Raw genomic sequence first — 13,623 nt, 5'->3', positions numbered from 1 at the left:
TTGTTTATCAGCTTTTATTTTGAAAATAAATTCTTTGACATTCAAGAATTGGAAAAAATTCCAAGGGGAGGAACCACAGACTAGAAATAGACTGTGCTGGACTCGGACCTCAGCCAGCCCCGTGAAAGATTGTGTAACAGGACACAGACGGCTTTGCTAGTTGGACTGGGAATTCATGAAGGGGAGGAGCTGATAACTCTGAAATGATTTGGGAGAGAGTAACATGTTAGCGTTAGAATAAAATGAAAACATGAGTCAGCATAGAAGGATGTTAGAGCTCATCAAATGTGAGTATCCTCAGGCAGGATGCTGTTTTTGGCATCAGCTGCTATTATTTTACTTTAATAAATATTTATAAATTGTTCCAAAATCATTTACCAACTGTAGTGAGGGCACAGGGTATGTAGTTTGGGCATATCCATGTATAAGAAGGTGTAGGATGAAGTATATATGACAAAAAAAACAGCAATGTGTCCTCATTCAAAATAAATGCCGTAGATTCTGGCTGGATTTTAAAATAAAATTCTAATACTTCAAAAATATACTAGAAATGGAATTCTAGCTCAAAATGGTGTTGGTCGGTAACTCTGTATTTAGCACTGTCTAGCTTTCATTTGAGCATTGAACATGAGGTCGGTAACCACCGTGAGAAACCGTTACAGATATGCACAGACATAGGAAGGAAGTTGATAGCCATGGGAATTCTGTTTGTTCATGCATTTCAATAAGTTGAGGGTACTAGACAGGTAGATACTAGACATAAGGAGAAATGTCATCTTAGTAGAAAAGAGACACATGAATTGAAAGTTTTGGAATTAGAAACTATGCACATCAATTAGCTTGCACCTGTAGATCTGGAAAGGGAATTAGGCCATCACATAAGCGGGGTAAAGCAGGGCCAAGGACAATTCACACACCCACTGTCTAGAAAGATTTCAAGTTCCTCACGATTCGTTCATTAAACAAATGTCCATTGAACCCCTATAGTATGCCAGGCCCTGTTCTAGGCAGTGACTGAGTCAAGAGAAGAAAACCAACATAAGGTTATTTTTTTTAAAAGCACTGTAAAACAAAGGGGAAAGAACAATGTAATAAAGACTCAGAGGAAAAGCATAACTCTAGGACACATCTACTGTAAGATTCAGAAGAAAATTTCAGAAAACTAATTGGCACATTCAGAAGAAGACAAGGGGAGATTACTTCAATAAATAGAAGCAAATTCTATTTCAAAAAAACCTAAAATCAAGAAAATAAGATGAGATTTTTAAAAAGTAATGAAATAAGGTATTACAGACTGCAGAGAAATAAAGAAAAAAAACAAAGAAAACCATTGAAAGTCAATAGATATTCAGAATAGTGAATGTCAAGCCCCCAACGCCCCTCCCATCTGGTAACTAGCAGTTTGTTCTCTGTAGCTATGAGTCTGTTTCTGTTTGTTGTTGTTGTTTATTTTGTTCTTTAGATTTCATATATAAGTGAAATCATATGGTATTTGTCTTTCTCTATTTGACTTATTTCACTTAGCATAATACCCCCTAGGTCCATCAATGTTGTTGCAAGTCCTATATCTCTTAAAGAAATTGAAAATTTAGTTTAAACCCTTCCCAAAAAGAAAGGTCCAGCCCACACGTTTTCATTGGTATATTCTAACAAAGATTGAAAGAAGTAATAGTAGAAATTCTGCACACTATCTTCCACAAGAAAAAGAGGAGAAAACACGTCCCAAGTCATTTCATACAGCCAGCATTACTCTTGATACCAAATAAGATTAAGATAGCCTGGGAAAAGAAAACTAAGGACATATGCCCCTTATGAATACAGACATAAAAATCCTTAAGAAAACATCAAATCAATTCCAGCACCATATAAAAGGACTAACAGGCCACAAGAAATGTGTTTTATTACAGAAATAGAAGGCTGGTTCAATAATCAGAAATCAATCATTATAATCTATCGTATTAACTGACTAAAGAATAAAAATCACACACTGTAGAAAAAGCATTTGACAAAATCCAACACAAAAAAGATTCCAGGACTAATAAGTGAGTTTAGCAAGATTACGGGCTACAAGGTCAGCAAGCAAAAATCAATTGTATGTCTATATTGGTAATCAACAACTGGAAACTGAAAATTTTAAATAGCATTTAAATAGCTTGAGAAAAAGAGAAACACTTAGGTATAAAACTAACAAAACATGTGTAGGATCTGTGTCTTATAAACTACAAAGTCCTGATGAAATACCAAGGAAGACATAAGATAAAGAATTTTATAGTACACATTTTATCTAACAGTCAACAAGAAACATTTCTTTCATAGTTAGATATAGGACACTAATGCTCATTATTACCATTATTAATGTTATATGCAAAATTATAGCCTCTCAAAGGTTGGGTTCTCTGAAAGCAGATGACAATATACAGATGCCAAGCCGTGGGGTACAGATGTTTATTAGGGGTCATTCTCTCTGTGCTGAGCAGCTTATCCTTCCCCGAAAGGGGCTCTGGATGGTGCATTTCCAAGTCTATAGCAGAGATCATCAAACTTTTTCAGTAAAGAGCCAGATAATAAATATTTTAGGTTTTGCCTGCTAAGAGGCAACATAGAGGATACTATGTAGGCGCTTGTATAACAACTATCTTGAAATGTAAAAAATATGTGGCAGCTGGATTAAGATTGTGAGCCATAGTTTGCCAATCCCTGTTCAACAACATGGCCAATGCAATAAGGGAAGAAAAATAAATAATCACAAAAATTGAAAGGAGGAAGAAAAATTATAATTATTTCTCATGATGTGATTGTCTTTCAGAAAACCCAAGGAGCTAATTATTCAACTTTCAGATTTCAGAAATATGGGTAATTATAATATAAAGTACTCACAAGTTACAAAATACCACTGAAATGGACCTAGATCCATTTTAAAGCCAGTGGATCTCAAATTTTAAAGTATACCTTCTCGGAGCATTTTAAAATGTAAATTCTGGTGCTCCCCCTCTCAGATTTCCTAATTTAAGAATTCTGGGTTGAGGTCTAAGGATCCATATTAACAACCACCCCCACCTCCCCTCACGCTGGATCCTAATATAAATGGTCTATATTCTGTTTTAAATCTTCATAGTAATCTCTTCTAATTTGATGTTTCTCAAACTTTCGGGGGTTTAAAATACCTGTGAGAATTTTATGAAAGTTGTGGACACCCCTACCTCCACCCCAATTCACCCACATACCAAGGGGTGAAAGAAAAGTCTCGTCTTGCAATGGAATTTTTGGAGGATAGATTTTAGCATGACTTCACTTGACTAGAGTACTTGGAGTAAACTACTGGGTTACCATTGCTCAAATTTTGAAAAACTATGAAGAGAAATTTTGGAGTACAGTGAAGTGTAAACATAGAGAAATAGCCCATAGTAGTAGAGTTGAAATCTTTTTGTGTAGACCAATTTGGGTCTTGAGGAGGCAGCTTTCTCTACCTTCTCTCCTCAGCACACAGTCCCCCCGCCCCCACCCACCAGTCACAACCACAGTATCTGTCCATCTTGTATCTTGCAGTTATCTTCTCAAGCTTTATGTACCTGAGGGCATGTGCAGCCTGTGAGTAGAAGGTCCAGGAGGAGGACGTGGCAAATACAACTGGAAATCTTCATTGGGGACCAAAAATCAGGGAAGAGGTTTTGAACTTTATCATAAAAATAAGGTGGGATACTTAATGATGGGGAGATTGAAGAAAGTAGAATGACAAAAGGTGGAGATTTCATGTCAATATAATATCTTTTTAAATGAGTAAAGGGAGATTTGCATACTTTTTATGATTATTACTTGGGACTTCTTCATGTAATCTCACAGCTGACTGAACACTCCCCTCTGACCTCTCCCTCCTCAGGGACCAACTCAGGTTTAATTGAGGCTTTTGTCTCTATCTCTGCCTTTGACAGCTGGGAGATTAGCGGGGACTTGGCTAATTAGTATTTAACTGTTCGCTAATGTTCCAGTGGGTTTGTCGATCACAATCTAGTTTAAAATGGATTCAAAAGTTTTCAGAGTCTTGAAAAAGGATGCTGTGTCAGAACTGATTCAATTTCTTTACAGGATTAAAGCAAGAATCAGATCTACTTTGTAATCTTTGCAGTCACATTCCCTAACAAAATGATATTTTGAACTGGAAATATGCCATAGTCCTCCTTAGATGTAGGGGCCGCAGAATGAGAGTAAAGAGTGAATTGAAAGGTCTCCATGGAGACATGAGATCTATGGTTCCCTGTTTAAAGTTGCTCTCTGATGACATGTCCATATACTTCCCAGGTGGCTTAGGAGACACTTAAAGACATAAGCCTCATTATGTAATATTTAGCCCCTGAAGTTCAGTACAAGGTACCATGCACTGTGATTGCCTGCTTTTATTCATTCAGGCAGTCATTCAATAAAAATTTCCTTTTATTTTTTTTTGTTTTTGTTTTTGTTTTGTTTTTGTGCCAGGCAGTGAACTAGTGCTGCAAATACAGTGGTAGACAGATCTGGCCCCTAAAGAAGCTGACAGTGAGTGTGTGACAGGCATGTAGACAATTCCCGTGCTCTGTGTGACACGGTGTCGTAACAAGGTACAGCACGAAGCAGTAGGAGCACAGAAGGAAGGCCTAGGACATGAAACAGCTGTTGAGGGAAGATCTCAAAGGAGGTAAGACCCTGGGTCTTAAAGGATGAGTAGTGGTTTCCTAGAGGAAAAGTAGGGGCAGAGAATTCCAGGCAAGGCCTTCAGAAAGAAGGTGAAAAAGGCAATAGTTAGATCATGGTTGTTTTATATGCCATGTTAAGAAATTTAGATTTTTATTCTATTAGTGCAACATGTCTAAAGTCAAGACATCCACTTAACTAGCCATGTGATCTTACGTTAATGATGTAAGCTTTCTGAAACCTGGGGTCTTCATCTGAAACAGCGGCAACCAGATGGCCAAGTGGCAGCAGTGTGTCACATATCTGAGGTGCTTGAATCGTGATGCATGTGAAAGTAGTTCAAAGAAAACCCGTTGATATCTCTTCCACGTAAGAGTCCAGAGGCAGGCATTCCAGAACTGATAGGACGGCATGGCAGCCTTCAGGGACCCAGGCTCCTGTACCCGAGAATATGGATCCTGTCTTCAGGATCTCCTCTTTTCTGAGGTGGTTATCAGGGCTCCATGCATGCTCTGAGCAGCAAGAGGAGCAAAAAGGAGGACCTCCCGGCACAATCCACTTTAAGCTAGAAGTAGTCTTCCTAGAAGCCCCACACCAGCCTTCATCCTACCTGCTGTTACATGCCCTTACCTCGCTGCAGGAAGCCCGGGGTATTGCGTCTGGTGGGGGGGACACGTCTTCCTACCAAATAACACCAGGGTTTTTCTATCAAGAAAGAAGGGGAGAATGGGCATCGGGTGGCCACTAACAGTCACTGCCTTAGTGCTCAATCAATGTTGCTTTTATTCCGTCTTTGGCAAGTCCACACAGTTTCAAAGGAAAAAGTCGGTTTTGAAGTCAAACACACTTGGGTTCACACTCCAGATTTGCTGCTCATGCACTTTATAAACGTGGGCACTTTCAGTGCTCTGAGCTTCCGGCTCATCATGTATAAAATGGAGGCAGTCATGCTGACCTTCCAGGTGGCAGGATACGTGACACATGGAGGCTACTCAATAGAAAAAGAGTCTCTCTTTCTCCATTCCTCTCTTACAAACCTGGCAGAAATGTAGCGTATCAGGCCTAAGTCCGGCTTGTCAGTCAGCGGTGACACATACCAATTCACCCACATACCAAGGGGTGAAAGAAAAGTCTCGTCTTGCAATGGAATCTTTGGAGGATAGATTTTAGCATGACTTCACTTGACTAGAGTACTTGGAGTAAACTACTGGGTTACAGTTGCTCAAATTTTGAAAAACTATGAGGAGAAATTTTGGAGTACAGTGAAGTGTAAACATAGAGGCCCCATCACCGCCCCCTCCATAATTACCACCACCACCACTTAGTTACTACCATTACTGCTGCCACTAGCACCACCTCCATCACTACCACCTCACTGTTTCACCCCACCCCACCACAATCACCACCACTGTCACCATTACTACCACCGCTACCACCACCTTCAATGTTATCATCACCACCATCACCACCACTATCTCTACCATCACGCCCACCACCATCACTGCTAACACTACCTGGAAAGACCTAGCCTGGGAAACGAGGATTCTACTGTGGGTAACCTACTCTCAGTGGGGAGAGGAGGTGAAAGGAGGGTTGGCACCTATGAATTTTCCAACTACATCAATGCCCCTGAGTCTCCGTAGTTATCTAGCCCTGAAAACTTATAGTCACCTTGTCCTCCCTACCCCCTCGGTCACTAAGTACGACCGATTCTTATTTCTAATTTGCCTACGTCCCTTCTTACTTTTCCATTCCTGCTGCCCTCACCCCTCATTTGACAAATGGATGATCATGGCTGTTTCCTAACTGGCCTGCTGCCTGCAGTCTATCTCCCTCCAAAGCATATTTTGTCCTGCCAAATGAATTTTTCTAAAATATTGATTTAATTGCTTTTCTACTTGTCCCAAAACAGCCCATTTTTTCCACCCAGAACTAAAAGCTCTAGATACAGATTACTTTTTGTGTCTTGTTTCCTGTGACTGTCTCCCTGGAGCGCTGGGACCCTGCTCAGTTGAGCTGCTCATTGTTTTCCATACAACATGGTCGTGCCATCTCCACACTACTGCTCAAATGCGTTCTTGGGTCTGTCTTCTACAACCCTCTGTCTTTACACAAAGTCTACTTATTTTTCAAAACGGTTTAAATCTAATACTTTCCATGGCATTTAAGGAATTCCTCTTAAGTACATTGAAAGATTCTGCTTCAAGATGACAGACTAAATCCCCATCTTCATCTCCTGAGCCCTCAGAAAAATGATGGCAAAGTAACAAAAAGGCATAAACCTGAACCAACCTTGACTAGCAGTATACTAACCAACAGGCCACAGATTTTAACACATTTCCAGGTGGCAGAAGTAAATGCAGTGGCTTTTGAAGCAGAGGGAATTCAAAAGCGGGGGAACCACAGAAATTCTGGCCTGAGAGTGGCACTAAGAAGCAGGGCTGAGAACCAGGGGGTGAGTTAAAGAGCTATAAGCAAAATAGTAAACACCTCCATCCTTGCACAAAACTCAGGCAGGCAAGCATTTCTCCCAAGCCAAAAAGACAAGGGTCTTCTTGTTTTTCAAAGAAAGAAAGAAGTTGCAGTGTGCTAAGGCAACTACTGATGGTGTTAGTGCTTAAAAGTAAAGCAGCCCCCATCCTGCATTTTGGAAGCTGTCAGCGTACTAATCAGTGAGCTCCCCAACTGCTCACCTTACCGAGCTGCCGGCCAATAACAAGCCCACCTCTTGTGTAGAGAATTCTGATTCACCTTCCTAACCACGCTCTTAAATATCAGCAAAGCCTCGAAGGTATTCAGACATTTTAGGAAAAACTGCAATTTGAAAGAGAATGTCCAAGAGAAACTGAATATGAACATAATGCAAATTCAGTGATTTTTAAATCTAATCAGTAGTTTCAGTGAGATTTGAGGAGTTATTTAATCCACAAATCAAGAACAGGAAACGATGCAAAGGAATGATCAGGGTACCAGAAAGTCATTTTGAAAATTTAAGATATGATTGATGAAATAAAATAGAAGCTTTGGGAGGAAAATCTAGAAAACATCTCAGAACATAAAAGTAAAAAAGCAAAGGGATGAAAAATGTGAGGAAGGTGACAGACAGACATGTAGCATCAAACCAGGAGGTCCATGTCCAACCAAGAGACGTGCAAAACGAAGTACAATAAATAAATGCAGAGGACACAGTTATCAAAGAAATAACCAAGGAAACTTTCCACAGCTAAAGAGAAGTAAATTTCAAATAAAAAAAGTCTATAAAATACAAAATGAAATGAATGAGAAAAACTCACACCTAACATATCATTGTCAAAATAGTTATTTTCATTTATAAAGCCGGACTACATAATTTTTGAAAAAATATATACATGTATAATAGTATTTATACTTATAAATAGCTTTAGTAAAAATGTAAAATACATATAATATATACTTTTAATAAAAAGGAAGTTGGGAAAAAATGGAGTCTTAATGTAATACTCATATTACTTATGATTACAAATAACTCAACACTTTTTTTAAATTTATTGGGGTGACAGTTATTAGTAAAGTTACATAAATTTCAGGTATACACTTCTGTATTACATCCTCTATAAATCACATTGTGTGTTCACCACCCAGAGTCAGTTCTCCTTCCATCACCATATATTTGATCCCCTTTGCCCTCCTCTACCATCCGCCTCCCCCCTTACCCTCTGGTAACCACTAAACTATTGTCTGTGTCTGTGAGTTTTTGTTTCTCATTTGCACTGTTTTGATATTTAGTAGAGTAAGTGCACCAGCTTTGTTATTCTTCAAGATTGTTTTTGCTATCTTTAGTTGTTTGCAGTTTTATGAACTTTAGAACTAGCTTACAATTTAAAAAAAAAAAATTTAAAAACCGGGATTTTGCTTGGGAATGCATTAAATCTATGGAGCAATTGGGTGGGTACTCAGATCTTCTAATAATATTTAGTTTTCCAATCCATTAACATAGTACAGTTTCATTTATTTAGGTCTTCTCTAATTTCTTTCAATATTTTATAGTTTTTTGGTTAATAGCCTTGAATACCTTCCGTTAGATATAATGTTAGCTATTTGATGTTATATTTTATCCTATTGTAAGTGATATATTTCATTTTCTTACAATCTAGTCAATTGATTTTTGTAATATTTTGTACTTTTGACATTGTATACCCCGCCACCTTTCTAAACTCACTGATTAATCCAAATCTATAGATTATTTTGCATTTTTCTATACACAGTAGTACAGCATCTGCTAATAATAGCAGTTTTAAATCATTTCACTTTTTATTTCCTTTTCTTGCTTATTACACTGGCTTGGACCCTTAGAACAATGATGAATAGATGTGAGAATAGTAGTATTTTTTTGTCTGCTTTCCATCTCAAGGGAAAAATTTTTCAACGTTTTACTATTTAAGTATGATTTTGCTGTAATTTTTGGTGCATGTCATTTATCATGTTAAGGTAGTTTATTTCTATTCTTAGATTGCTAAGAGATTTTGTGTGTGTGTGTTTTGTTGTTGCTTATCATGAAAGGGTAGTGAACTTATACAATGTTTTTTTCCCTGTACTTGTTGAAATAATCATATGGTTTCCCTCTTTTATTCTATAATATTAGTTGATTTTGGAGTGCTAAACTAACCTTGCATTCCTGGGGAAAATCCGATTTGGATGGAATGTATTATCCTTTTATTTACTGCCGGATGCAATTTGCTAATATTTAATTAGAATCTATTTCTAATTTTTGCATTCATGTTTTAGAGTGAGATTGACCTATACTTTTTTTTTTTTTTTTGGTCCAATTTTGGTATTGAGATAATGTTAACCTCATAAAATCATTGGGAACTTTGCATCATTCTGTCTTCACCAGAAATGTCTGGGTTGATAGGTCTTATTTCTTCCTTAAATGAATTCTTCAGTTTCATTTGTGGACTATTTTAAATTATAGATTCAATTTCTCTAATAGTTCCCACTCAGCAGCTACACTAGGACTTATCTTTAAAATTTTTAATCTTTAATTTCCTTGTATATATTAGCTTGTTTATCTTAGATATAAATTCTACATCTGATAATTCTATTATCCAGATAACCTGTAGATTTGTTTCTAGTATAGTTATTTCTCTTAGTTTTCACTAGCATTGTTCAGCTATGCCTGGTTGTTTCTTATGGCATGCTGGATGTTATATATGAAAAACTGTAGGGCAAATTTAAAGTCTAAAATGATGCCATCTTCCTCCAGAAAGGATTTTCTGTTTGCTTCCGGTACACAGCTATGCTAGGGAAATTCACACACACCCACCTCCATCACTTTCATCCAAGTACTGAGGCTGTTTGAACCTGAGCTTCAGTGTTCTACTGTCTGTGTGTTCCCTTAAGTTTCCATTTTAAAGCCTTTGTGGTAGATCCTAAACTCTGATTTTGTTTCCTAGCCCCATGACTTGGTCAAAAGTTCTACTGAACATGACAGCTCTAAGCTAGCTCTTCTGAAGCTGCAAAATACTCCTAGTGACTGGCCATCTCTCTGAGTTTCCTTCTTCCAGATCTGTAATTCTTCACTGAAGCCTTCAAATGATTTTTTAAAACATTCTGCCCAGTGACAAAACAGTTGCTCTGAATCTTGTCTGCCGTGAATGTAACCAAAGCACCTCTGTATTATCTCATTTTTACACTATATGCATGCATCTTTTGATTTAAATCAACAACCAACAAAATGAGGACTAGATTTACAGAATCGGAATCCCTGTGGACAAAGGCCTAGAAATTTACCTTTTTAAAACAAACATCCAAAGTGACCTTTGTATACAATAAAATTGAGAAGCACTATCATAAACCATCATTATCCGCCAATGGCTAAACCCTGTGTTTGTTTATCAGACAAATGAGCTGGGAGTAGAGTTTGGAAAGTAGCTCAGGGCACAACAGTTAGTTTGGGGGGGTGGTGGTGAGGGGCCCGAACTCTTCATCAGGGAAAATGGAGATGGGGTGGGGGAGGGATCCCAATGAAAAGCCCTAGTCCGGAGGAAAGATCTGAGTGTCTGGCAAGTGTATGGGTGTGTGTGTGTGTGTGTGTGTGTGTGTGTGTGTGTGTGTGTGTGGAGAGAGAGATGGGAAGAGCTGCGTTTGTGTGGAGATGCCCCAAAAGACCCAAGTCGTGGACTCATGTCCTGTTCCTAGTGAAAAGAAACCTGCTCCCTGCAACGCTCAGTACAAAAGGGTGTTAGCTTATGTTGCAGTCTACATTTATTTAGTCACTGCAATAAAATGCCCATGATGGGTGAACATAAAGTAGGTTCCAGTTAGTGACTGTAACTCACATGTCACAGATGAGACACTACAGCAGTGATGTCTGGGAAGAAGGAGTGGAAGTCACCCCAAAAACAAGACAAAAACAAAGAGTCTAAACCCAAAATAAGTGTTGGAGAAAACTTAGGCCTATGTCTGCAGTAGCAGAGCATAGAGGATAAAAGCAGGCACTTACAGCCCCAGGGAACTGTGGCCCCACTACTTACCAGCTATATGGTGTGGGGACAGATTAAGTGGCTTTATCTTCATAAAGAGCTTAGAACAGGGACCGGGATATATTCGAGTTTAACAAAATAAATTTTGCAATATCCATTTTTGTATTAACCTCGCTTGTTAGCTCTATTGTATGTCCTTATCTTTGTTTTATCTTTTTCCTTTGTCATCTAATTTAACCATTTCAATGGTTTATATGGCATTACAAATACACAGTGACTTTTTAAAATAATTTCTCTATTTTTGGATCTTTAAGTTGTTAGTAATGCTTTCCTATTACATATTGCATTGCAGTTGGTATCTTTGTGCATCATACCTTTATATTTCTGGTAATTTCTTTGGAATAGAATGTTCAGAATTGGGATTACTGATGCATACAAAGGGTAGGCGTATGTCGAAGGCTTTTAGTTGGTATTGCCAAAATGATTTTCAAAGAAGTTGGATCTGTTTAATATTCTCCTATCAGCAATAAATAAAAGTGCTGATTTCATCACATTCCCATCAACATCAAGAATTAGCTTTAAAAAAATATATAAAGTCAGAGTCTATTTTTTAAATGAGACTTTCTTCTAACGTGGTCAGCGTTGGTCCTCAACTTTGGAGATTCCAAGGATTCAAGGGGTTCAGGACCTCCTTTTGCTCATCTAAGCAGATATGTGTGATGCAAGAATTACCTCCAAAGAGATGGAAACTCAAAGACAATGCTATCAATTGACTATTTATATTAACTGTTTATATAATTTTTGTGTGCTGCTATTTTCTGATAACATTAGGATATTAGCATTTCCCAGATTATTATAAGCATTTTGAAGAAAAAAAATTGGTACTAATGGCATAATAGTCCACCTGGTAAATATACCATATTTTACTTAGTCATTCCCATGTTGTTAGTCAGTTTATCCAAATTTTTGCTATTATAAATAATGCTGCAATAGACATCTCTGTGCATAAAGCTCTCCCATAATCTAGATACTTTTCTTAGACTAGATTTCCAAAAATAAAATTATTGGGATAAAACATGAATATTTTCAGGCTCTTGATACATTGTCAAATTGCTCAAAAGTCATTTGAAAAGCATTTTTAGAAACATCCACTAATGTGGTTGGGGGAAGAGAAGGATGTGTTTCTATTTTCTGCAGAGGAAAATATTCCTACAGAGGCAAATCTGCATTGAGGCTGATGAAGCACGAGCTGCAGGCCCCTCACTTGCACAGTCTCCTTGCTAAGCCTTAGACGGTCACCGGTAATGAGCTCACAGGGTCATATGCTGTTTGTTTGTTTCCCAAGTTGCTAAAGAAGACATTTTAACCCAGTTGGCAAGACTGCTCTCTCTTTCCACTCCATCTTCTACTTCACCACACCTCCCATCAGGTTGGTGGTTTTGAAATGTCATGGACATTTTGGGGATATGGCAAAGAGCAAGTTGAGTACCTAATTTTGTTTTTAAAACACTATATAGTTTTTCTTCAAGACAGCCCCTAAAAATTTTACAGAGTTTCAAGTCTCACAAAACCTGCCTATGCTCCTGAATTTCTCCTTAACACAGGCAAGTTGAAAAATGCCAGTATCCATACGCCAAACTCTGGAGTTCATATTCCCAGCCAAGCAGAGTTGGTTTTGAGAAAAGTCAAGAGCTGTGCTGAGGGCCAGCTCTTGGATGCAAGAGCAGGATAAACGCTCTTAAAACTCTATTTGTTGAAAGCTGGCTTTCCTGGACGGATGGAAAAGAAGCCTGCCAGAGGCTGAGCCCTTGAGAGGAAGGGAAAGGCTCCGCCGGCATCTTCGCTCTGGCTTCCAGGAACAGGATCCAAGTTCCTTTCGTCTGGGTGGCTGTGCTCACAGCTCTCGATACCATTCCAATGATAGCCCTGAAGACAGGGCTGCCCAAGGCACCATGCCAGGGCCAGGCTTCAGCGGCAAACAGACACCAGAGAACTGTCCTCGAAGTGGCTGGGATGCTCACGACCCAGGATGTGTCTACTGTTACTCACTGACTCCATCCTTTTGGTCTTGTTAGGGAAAGAGAGTGAAGAAAAGACAAAATTTATATTCTCACACACAACTCTCTCCCCCATCCAAAGTCTTTCGTTTTCTCCTTGCTCTTATAGAAAAGTAGGTATAGAGATACAGACAGATGGAGGAAGAGAAATAAATGATGGAAGGGACCCAAGGCCCTTTAGAAATAGAAGACGGGAGAGAGGCGGTTCAAGCTGGCCAGAAGGCAGGCCTATGTCCCTGATTTGGGGGAACAGTCTGAATTCTTAATGTTCCTTCCTATTGTTTGGACTTGGGGTTCTCTCTCCTTCACAAAGCCCCATCTTTGTTATTGAAAAGAGGGGCCCTAAAAGAGAGAAGATAGGACCTGAGGTTGAGCGGAAAGAATAGTGAGGGGAAGCAAAGGCGACGGAGAGGTTGGGAAAGAGATTACAGTCTTCACAG

The 13,623-nt window shown here is 38.7% G+C and overlaps 1 long non-coding RNA gene across 1 annotated transcript in view; it reads left to right on the top strand.

The window, feature by feature from the left end:
* Positions 1-225: 225 nt before the first annotated feature.
* LOC141573098 (uncharacterized) overlaps positions 226-13,623 on the top strand; it is a 31,678-nt gene continuing 18,280 nt past the window's right edge. Inside the window, exon 1 of the long non-coding RNA XR_012498660.1 lies at positions 226-287. This is a non-coding gene — a long non-coding RNA (uncharacterized LOC141573098). The remainder of the gene's footprint in view (positions 288-13,623) is intronic.

Source organism: Rhinolophus sinicus, linkage group LG09, assembly GCF_036562045.2.
Source record: "Rhinolophus sinicus isolate RSC01 linkage group LG09, ASM3656204v1, whole genome shotgun sequence".
Classification (NCBI taxonomy): Eukaryota; Metazoa; Chordata; class Mammalia; order Chiroptera; family Rhinolophidae; genus Rhinolophus; species Rhinolophus sinicus.
Note: the sequence above shows the minus strand (reverse complement) of the source record. Positions and strands in the feature narration are given on the sequence as shown.